This window comes from Marmota flaviventris, chromosome 5 (genome assembly GCF_047511675.1).
Source record: "Marmota flaviventris isolate mMarFla1 chromosome 5, mMarFla1.hap1, whole genome shotgun sequence".
Taxonomy (NCBI): Eukaryota; Metazoa; Chordata; class Mammalia; order Rodentia; family Sciuridae; genus Marmota; species Marmota flaviventris.
The window spans coordinates 1,834,668-1,844,613 of NC_092502.1; positions in this window are offsets into that span (position 1 = coordinate 1,834,668).

Consider the following 9,946-nt stretch of genomic DNA (forward strand, 5'->3'; position numbering starts at 1 on the left):
TTGAGAAGGCTCAGAAAAAGTCCCCTGGAGAGGAGGCCTCTGCATTGTGTATGTTTGTGACCATACAGCAAGGGACTGGGGATCAAAGCTGCCTGGTCCAGGCATGTAGGTGCCCTGGCAGTGCCCGCTTCCTCACCTGGACACCTTCAGTGCCTGAAGCACCCCATACTGAAGCCACTGTCAGAGCCTGAGACTCAGAGTATGGGTCTCAGAGCCCTGGGCCCACCAGGGGGCGTTCTGCTGCTGGCCCTAGTGTGGGCCAGCACCCTTTGAGCTAATTCTGGCCTGCAACCTCCCAGTATGAGTAGGAGCACCTCTGGAGGCCTAAGCTCTTCAGCTGTGAAAACCTACCACTCGATTTCTGTGGCAAGGCAAAAGCAAAGGAGGAGACAGGAGCAGAACCTGCACTCATCCGATGGTCCAAGCCAAGCCTTGGCAGGCTGGCCTGCCATGTGAGCATGCTGTATCCTGCCAGAGGAGCTCACGCTGGCTGTGTGGCTGGGTAGGGGTGGGCAGAGAGCAGCCGCCTGGGCAGGTCACTTCCTCTCTGAGCCCCCTTCTCCCATCTGAGACTCATCTAACTCCAGTGAATGGTGGCTCTTTCCAAATTGTGATGTCACCTTGTAGCCCAGGGTCTGCCTTTTTGTTAGGTGTGACCAGCTTCACATCATTCCCATTCCCGGGACCCCTCCCCTGCCCTCTTCTGCTCACACTTTGCCAGGCCCCCCAATAGGGCTCTTGCAGCAAAGAAGCACAGAAAGCAGCCCCGGCTCACCCCAGCTGCAGTGCCCAGTGTGGCTCCCAGGACTTCCTTCCACCTGAAGGCCTGGCTGCAGTCAGGGAAGAGAGGCAGTGGAGGGGCAGCCCTAGGAAGCAGGGGATGGGAGACCCAGAGCGATGACATGTTTAAAGGCATGAGATTGCTTCCAAGAAAAATGACGTGTGAGATTGTAAATGTGTGTCACAGGGCACTGCGGGTGTTACAAAGCTCCCTTCCAGCCAGAGTGGAGCTCTGTCACATTGGCCACCCAGTGAGTCCCTGCTGAAGGAGGCAGCTAGCCAGCCAAGGAGCAGAGAGCTCCCTGGACCCCTGAGCCACACTGGATGTGAGGGGTTCTGGCAAGGATTCATGCACTCAGGAAGAGCTTTGCTTTCTTTAGTGGTGGTGGGATAGGGTTAGAGAGCTGAGTGAGGGGAGCTGCCTAACCAAATTCCCACTTGAAGCCCTGGCCCAGCTCCAAGCAAGAACATATCAGACACCCCACGGAACCAGAGCATGTGGGTGACTGGGCCCAGGGTACGTGGGTGGCAGGGCTTGTGCCCAGTGTAGGGTAATGCCAGAGCTACCTGAGGGCCTGGGAGACCACCCCAGCTCTCAACTGCCCATCCCTGGGGAGATGCCACCACTGTCCTCACCCTAAGTGGGCCCCAGTAGACCCTCCTTGCCCTGTGAGCCTCAGGCTTCACACCTCGTCAGGCCACCATTGCCCAGGAATTGCCCGCTCCACCCTACCCACAGAAGAGGTGGGCCTTCCTCAGAGCAGGACAAGCTTGAAGCAGTTCCCTCTCCCTCACAGGCCCTTAAGGTGCTTGTGGAACCCAGACTTCAGATAGGCCCAGGGTGCTGCATGCCCCTGCTCACTTCTACCTCACCCAGCCTACCCTGAGCACCCTTGTCCACTGGGAACACTGTGGCTTGTGGGCCCTCGGTATGTGCCCAGCTGTCGCCAGTGGCCCACACCAGGGTGGAAGGCAGCTGCTCCTTGGAGGTGTAGCCGTACCTGCACAGCCAGTTCCAGTCCCTGAAGGTAGGTGCAGAGGGCAGAAAGCTGAGGGAAGGGGCCGTGGGGCTGCACCAGGGGAGACAACTGTTGCAATTTTAGGTTTTTCTGATGCTGGACAGAATGGGGGACCCATCGGGGGCCACTGAGAAGGCAGAAGTGAATTCTCAGGGGAGAGGTATTGACAGGCACCTGCCAGGCTACCTCCGTGGGATCTAAACTGAGCCCCAGAGGTTTGGCAGAATTCACCAAAGGCACTTGGAAAGCTAGGGAGAAAAACAGCCCCTGCTCCACCACGTGCCGGGGTTTCCCTGGCTCTGGGCAGTGTGTGAAGGGGCTTTTCTCCAGGCAGACAGACTCTCCTCATCTAGTGTTCTATGCTCTGGCTGATGGCTAAGTGCCCCCCTTATTTCTGTTGGAGCCATGGCCTTCCTTGGATGGGAGGCCTGCCATCCCCCACTTCAGTCATCCAGGCCTCTGAAGTCATCCAAATAAGGGGGCAGGGGGCTGGACAAGATCCCCTGGGTCCACGGTCAAGAGCAAAGTTCCATTCAGATCCTAGATATGCAGCCACAGCTGCTCAGCTGATCCTGACTCAACCAGCTTGCAGGCCAGAGCCCCTGAGGAGAGGAGAACCCCATGACCATTATTCCTGCTGCGCAGGGCCCCTTACCAAGGGACCACCTGCTGGAAGGCCATCAGACCTTCAGGGACCAGGGGACACTGGCTCTGGCCTACTTCCAAGGACCCACAACATCCCCTGGGCCCTCCAGTGAGAACACAGGCTTGTGGGGGCGGCTGATCTCTGCAGTCGGAGACTCCTCACCGTGGGTCCCCAAGTCCGTCTCGTGGTCATTGCAGGAATAGACACTCAGCAACTGGCAGACTCCCCAGGATGTGAGGGAGAGTGAGCATGGGTAAGGCCAGGCTGGTGTGTCCCTGCCCACCATGCCTGGCATTGGGAGCAAGGGAGCAAGGCCCCGAGGGCACAGCCCCAGGCTTGCTGAAGGGGGGGAGGAGCCCCCACAGTTAATCCTGCTCCTGAAAGGAAAACCGGTGGGAGTGGACACCCCCACCTGAGTCCTCCACACTTCCAGCCTTGGAGACCCCTGCCCCTGAGGGTTTGGATTCAGTATCTGAGGATGACAGCCAGGGCATCTCGGGGAGGCTGTGGGGCCTGGTCAGTTCACACTTTGCATGAGCCCCGCGGCATTTGGGCCCACCAGGACCCCAGGCAGGGGAGGGCCGCTGCCTCCCTTGGTCAGGCCCACCACACATCTCTTCCAGGCCTGTCTGGATTCTGGACAGCATAGGGCAACCGTGGAGGCAGCGTGGTCCAGGAGGCTCCTGTGACCCCAGCAATGGGCCCCTCTCCGAAGCCAGGATTCCCTGTTGGACAGAAGCTCAGAGAGTGAAGGAAAGAAAAAGAATGAAAGAGAATTATCATCATCATCATCATCATCATCATCGGAGAGACCGACAAAAAGGGGCCAAGTGTGGGAGGAGGGGGAGGAGGCACATCAGGTGAAAGGGAGGAAGAGAGTGCGGACTGCAGAGGACCGACTGAAGAGAGAGGTGAGCCAGGAGGCAGCACAGGTCCCCCAGCTGCGCACCCTCTGGGCCTGGGTCTCCAAACACCTGGAAGCGTGAGAGAGGGCTGGGCTCCAGGGCTCTACGCTCCCTGCTGGGGCTTCTGGAGGCCTGGAGAGGGGCGGGCTGCTGACTGGGAGGGGAAGCAGAGTCAGGTGGTCGGGAGCAGGGGCCTGGGACCACTTACCAGGAAACACTGCCTAACTGGGAGGGTTTATGAGGCCAGGCAGGGGGTCTCCCTGGGGGAGACGCAGAAACCGTGCATGAGTCATTTGAAATGGAGCTGGACAGAGAGCCCAAGGAGACATGATCCCACCCAAACTGCCAGCGTGGGTGGGCTGAGCTTGGGCTGTGACAGGGTTGGGGGGGGGGACAAGGGAGCAGAGGAGACAGACGCCAGAGAAAAGGGGAGGGAAAGCCGACAGGGGAGGAGAGAAAGGGAGACAGCAGAGAGGTGGGGAGAAGGAACCCCAGGGCCCACCTGGTCAGGCCTGGACAGCTGAGCCTGTCCAACTAACTCAGCCAACCCAAGTCCCTGCACAGCCAGGCTGCCCCCTGCAGGTCAAGGGAGAAAGCCAGCATCCTAACCACCATCCCAGCGACCATCCTAACTACCATCCCAGTGACCATCCCAACCACCATCCCAGCGACCATCCCAACTACCATCCCAGTGACCATCCCAACCACCATCCCAGCAACCACCCCAACTACCATACCAGTGACCATCCCAATGATCATCCTGACAACCATCCTGACCACATCCCAATGACCATACCAATAATCATTCTGACCACCAACCCAGTGACCATCCCAACTACCATCCCAATGACTATCCCAACCACCATCCTGACAACCATCCCAGTGACTGTCCTGGCTGCCATCCCAATGACCGTCCTGACCACCAGCCCAGTCAGGGTCTTGTCTAGCATGCACACACCCTCTGAGCAGCACCTAGCTCAAGGCCTAGGGCAGATGCTCAATAGACATGGAGCTTATTGTTCACAGTGAGAAAACCACATACACACTGTGTCCACTGTGAGATGTGTCAGAGATCTGAATAGAAAGAACACAGAGAGACCTTGGACCCTGCACCCATTTTCCCCCAGGCAAATTGATGGGCAGCATGCAGCAGGAGGTTGGGTGGAGACCATTGAGTGCCTTCCTATACACACTCATGTGAGGTACAGTTCCACCAGGCATGGTGGTTCATGTGTCCACCCCACAGCACAGGTGGTCAACATCCCCATTGCTGGATAGATGGGCCACCACCGATTTGCTCTCCGCCTGCCATTTTGACATTTCAAGGACACTATATAGATGGAATCATACAGTATGTGGCCTTTTGAATGATCTTATTCATTCAGCATGGTTCTCCTGAGATCTACCCAAATTGTTGCATATGTCAATAGTTTGTTCCTTTTGATTTCTTCCCAGTACAGTCATCCCTTGGTATCTATAGAGAGATTGGTCCCAGGATCCCCCATGGGCACCCAAATCCTCAGATGCTCAAGTCCTTTAGATCACACACAGCCTCCACAGCCTCTCACATAATCTATACTCGAGGTCTGGGGTTGTGACTCTATGGTAGAGCGCTCACCTAGCACGTGCAAGGCACTGGATTAGATCTTTAGCACCACATAAAAATAAATAAATAAAGTAAAGGTATTGTGTCCAACTACAACTAAAAAATAAATATTTTTAAAAATAATCTATATACGAGGGTATAATATTAAGTATTATATGCATGACTCAGTGTTTTCCTTTAAATAGTCTCTAGATGACTTAAATACCTAATGCACTGTAAATGATTGCTGTAGTGCATTGTTTAGGGCATAACAATAAGGCAACGAGGCTGTACATGTGTCATATGGATGCAATTTTTCTAGTGCTTTGGATCCTCAGTTGGTTGAGCCTGAAGATACAGAACTACAGATAAGCAGACAACAATATTCCACTCCCTGAGTCTGTTTTCTGTCACTATAACTGAGTACCTAGGACTAGGTAATTTGTAAATAAAAGACATTTATTTCTTACAGTTCTGGAGGCTGGGAGGTCCAAGATTGGGGGCTGCATCTGATGAGGCCTTCTTGCTGGTGGGGACTCTGCAGAGGCCAGAGGTGGCACAGGACATTACATGGCAAGACAGAGCAAGTGTGCTAAAGAGAGCTTCATTGTGTCACAAAGCCACCATCCCACCAGACCCTGTCAATCCATTAATCCATGCGTGAGCTCTTCAGTTCACTAAGGCACAGCCCTGAAGAGCCAGTCACCTCCCAAGGTTCCAACTCCAACTACCATTAACATATGCCCTGGGGATCTGGTGTCCAACACAAGATCTTCAGGGACACTTTCAAACCACAGCATCCACTCTGGATGCTCACTGTCTGCCTAACTGGGCATCACTGAGGCCTACCAGGATCGTTTCCAGGTTGCAGCTATTACACATAAATTGGCTGTAAACGCTGACATACAGGTTTTATGTGAACGTAGTTTCTTTCCTCTGGGATAAATGCCCAGGACAGTAACAGCTGAATCATAGGGCACTAACAACTTTGGTTTTGAAAGGAACTGAAAGCTGTCTTGCAGAGTGGCTGTGTCCCTGGGAGCAAAGGGTTTCTCTGCATTCTTGCAGCAGCTGAGGTCATTGTTGCCCTTTGCCATTCTGCGAGTGCACTGGGGTTTCAATTTATGTTTCCCGAATGGCTAGTGGCATTGGCCACAACGATTTTTATTTGCAATCTATATCTCCTCTTTACTTGTAATTGGATTTTCTGCAAGGTTGAGTTTTGAAAGTTATTTCTATATTGGAGATAAAGTTCCCTTGCAAATACAGTTTGCAAAAATGTTCTCTCAACACATAACTCATCTTCACATGTCTTTCTCTTTGTCTGGACTTCTGTAGAGCAAAACTTCCTAATTTAATTCCAGTTTACCAGTATTTCCTTTTATGGATCTTGGTGTCAAGACAGAACTCTTGACCTAACCATGAATTCTGAAGGTTGTCTCCTACTTTTATATAAGTCTCAGTTTAAATTTAAGTCTGTGGTCAGTTTTGAGTTGAATTTTTGGAAGGTGTGAGATGTGAGTTGAGATCTATTCTTGACATCCATCATGTGGATGTCAAGTTGCTCCTGATCCCTTTGTCAAAAGGGCTGTCTTTTGTCCATCCAATTGTGTTTGTATTTTCATTTTTAAAAACCAGTTGTGCATAACTGAGTGGGGCTTTTTCTGGGGTCTGTATGTGGGTCTATCCTTAGTCAACAGCATACTGTCTTGTTTTCTATAGCCTTATGGTAAGCCTGATTTCTCCTGCTTAATTATTCTTTGTTCCAGATTATTTTGGGTAGTTTAGGATCATGCCTTCCCATATACATTTTAGAATAAGTTCGTCTGTACCTTTAAAAAAAAAACTTGCTGAGATTTTGATAGGAATTCCATTAACCTATATCAATTTGGGGAGAATTGGCATCTTTGCTACTTGAGTCCATGAACATGGTATACCTATAAGTTTAGGATTTCTTTGACTTATTTCAGTATCATTTGTAATTCCAACATACAGATCCTATACATATTTGATGAGACTTAAAACTAGAAATGTTATTGAATTTTCTTTTCTTTTTCTTTTTCTAGACTCTTGCTGTGTTGCCCAGGCTGGCCTCAAACTCCTATTCACAAATGGTCGTCCCACCTCAGCCTCTGAGCAGCTGGGCCTGCAGGTGCACATCCTACACCTGGCATGTATGCTAACCTTGTACCTGCAATCCTGTGGAACTCACTCACTGGTTTTAGTTTCTTTGGGAGATCCATTGGGATTTTCCTACAGATAATCAAGTCATCTGCAGTAGGAACAGTTTTATTTCTTCCTTATCTCTGTGTGCATTTCTTCCTCTCTGTGTGCCTTCTATTCCCTTTTCTTGCCTTATTAACTGGCTAGAAGTTCCAGTGCTAGGTTGAGGTTCCAGAGTGGGTAGGAGCTGATATCTTTGTCTTCCTACTGATCTTTTGGGGAAAGTGCCTCTTTTCCACCATTAAGTATGACGCTAGGGGTCACAGATGTACTTATCATTAGAGAAAATTCCCTTATTTTGATAGTCTGCTGAGCATTTTTGTCATGAATGGGTTTTCCCAAATGTTATTTATGCATCAATTGATATTACCATATCTCTTTCTTGCTTAGCCTGTTGATATGATAGATGACATTGATTGATTTTCAAATGTGGGCCCATCCTTGCCTAACCAAAGTGAGTCCTACTCAGCTGTGGTATGTAATTCTTTTTATCTACTGTTGGATTCAATTTGCTAATATTTTGTTTAGCATATCTTGCTTCTAATTTCCTATGAGATGTTAGTCTACAGTTTTGTCATTCTGTATTTGTATTGTATTTGTGTTGTCTTTGTTTTGGGTATCTGGGTAATAACAGTTTCATGGAATGAGTTGGGATCTATTCTCATCTCTTCTATTTTCTATTTTCTAGAAGAAATTGTATTAAATTGGCATCTTTGCTATTTGAGTCCATGTATTAAATTGGTGGTATTTCTTCTTTAAATGGTTGTTAGAAGTCTCCAGTGAAACTGTTTGAGCATGGATATTTCTTTCTTGAGAGCTTTTCACTTACATCAGCATTTTTTTTTTTTTTTTTTAAGAGATGGGACTGCTCACATCTTGGGTGAGTTTTCGTCATCTGTGGTTTGTGAGGACTGGTTCATTTCTTCCAAGTCATTGAATCTACAAGTGTGAGGGTGCTTGTATTCCTATCTCATTTTTCTTTTGAGGCTTCAAGGAATTTAGAGATATTCTCTATTTCATCTGACATTGGAAACTTGTGTCTTTTCTCTTTTTCACCCTTTCTGGTCTTGCTAGAGGTTTGCACATATTGATTTTTAGAAGCATCAGGTTTTCTTCTATTACTTTTCTCCATCATTTTCCTATTTTCACCTATTTCTGCTCTTCTTATTTCCTTCCCTCTCCTTGCTTTCTCTCTCTGTTTCCCTCTCCTATGTTTCTAGTTTCTTGAATTGGGAACTTAGACCCAATTGGCTTTAGACTATTGAAGCAGAAAGATTCCACCCTGTAATTGGACATTAATGCCTGATTTGAAAAAGGTTGTTATTTTTATTTTCTTCCCAGATAGTTTTTAAACTAGCTTCTTTTCCTCCCTATGTCTACCCACTACTGACAACTGGTGCTGTTCTCAGGGGCACCCTGGAAGCGTGGGAACCACAGGGCAGCAGAGGGTAGACGCTTCCTCTGGAGGACACCACACCTGTGCTCAGAACATCCTCAGGGCCTGGAAGAAGGGCCTCTCCTGGCAGGGCCAGGTGTAGGGGCTAGGCACCAGGCTGGGGAGTGCAGGGCCTGCTGCTGGCTTTCCCACAGGGTTTTCAGCCCTTCCTGCCCTCGCTGGTCACAGACCCAAGAGATGCACCTCTGTGTGCCCCTCCTCTGTCCCAAAGGAGCTCTGACCAGCATCTAACCAAGAGGACCTTTCTGCCCTGATGCCCCTGGACTGCAGGCTCCCTGGTGGACCTCCAGAGCTCAGATTCTTGCCCCAGGGTCTCCCTGCCCTGAGTCCCTGTCCCTCCAGGTCCCAGAGGCAGCCCATATCCACAGGTTTGCCAATCCAAGGCAGCTGGCATGGATGCCGAACTCCTGGCTAAGGTCACCAGCATGTCTCTGGGAAGGACTGGCCTGGCCTTACAGCTCCCCACAGAGTTTGGCAGGCTCATCCTCGAAGGCCTGGGGAAGAGAAGGCCAGGGGCTTGAGCCAAGGGACTGTAAGCAGCCTCTCCACCTCTCTAACCCCTCTGTTGGATTACACCAGCTTGCTGAACTTGAATCGCATGTGTCGGGAGCCCAGGTGGGTTTTGCCTCCTGTGTGGATAGAGGAAACCCTGCACCTCTGTGCATCTCAGAGCCCCTTGTGCCAGCCAGCTTCCCATACTACAGTGAAATGCCTGAGGTCACGAGCCCACAAAGAGAAAGGTGTATTTGGCTCACAGTTTTGGAGTTTCCAGGTGAAGATCAGGTGGCTCTGGGACTCTGGCAAAGGCACGACGTCTTGGCAGGAGGGTGAGGCAGAAAGAGCAAAGCTGCTCATATCATAAGCCGGGAGTAAAGGAGAGACAGGAGAGGGCTGGGCCTCTGAAATCTTCAAGGGCACATCTACAGTGACCTCAGGACCTCCCCCCAGCCCTGCTATCTAAAGGTCCCACAGCTCTCTGGGGCCAACCTTCAGCCGTGGACCTTGGCTGGACACTACCTACATCATGGCCAGGGCAGGAAAGGTGTGGTGCCCCCAGCGTCCACGCCGGGGGGTAGTGGTGAGGCTCTGAGACTCCTGCCAGGGCTCCTTGCTCCCGGCTGGCCAGGGTATGTGCCACACAGAGCCGAGGACAGTCACCTCTCCTTCCCAGGCCCCTCATCATGGCAGAGGCTGGAAAGTGTAAGAGAACACTTGGGCTCCAGATCCACCCCAAGGGACTTCACAGCCACCTCACGTCCACCTCGGTCCTATCTACCACACAGTCGTCTTTGTGGTTCGGGAGTGTCCCTGGGAATCTGTGTGTTGGGAGCT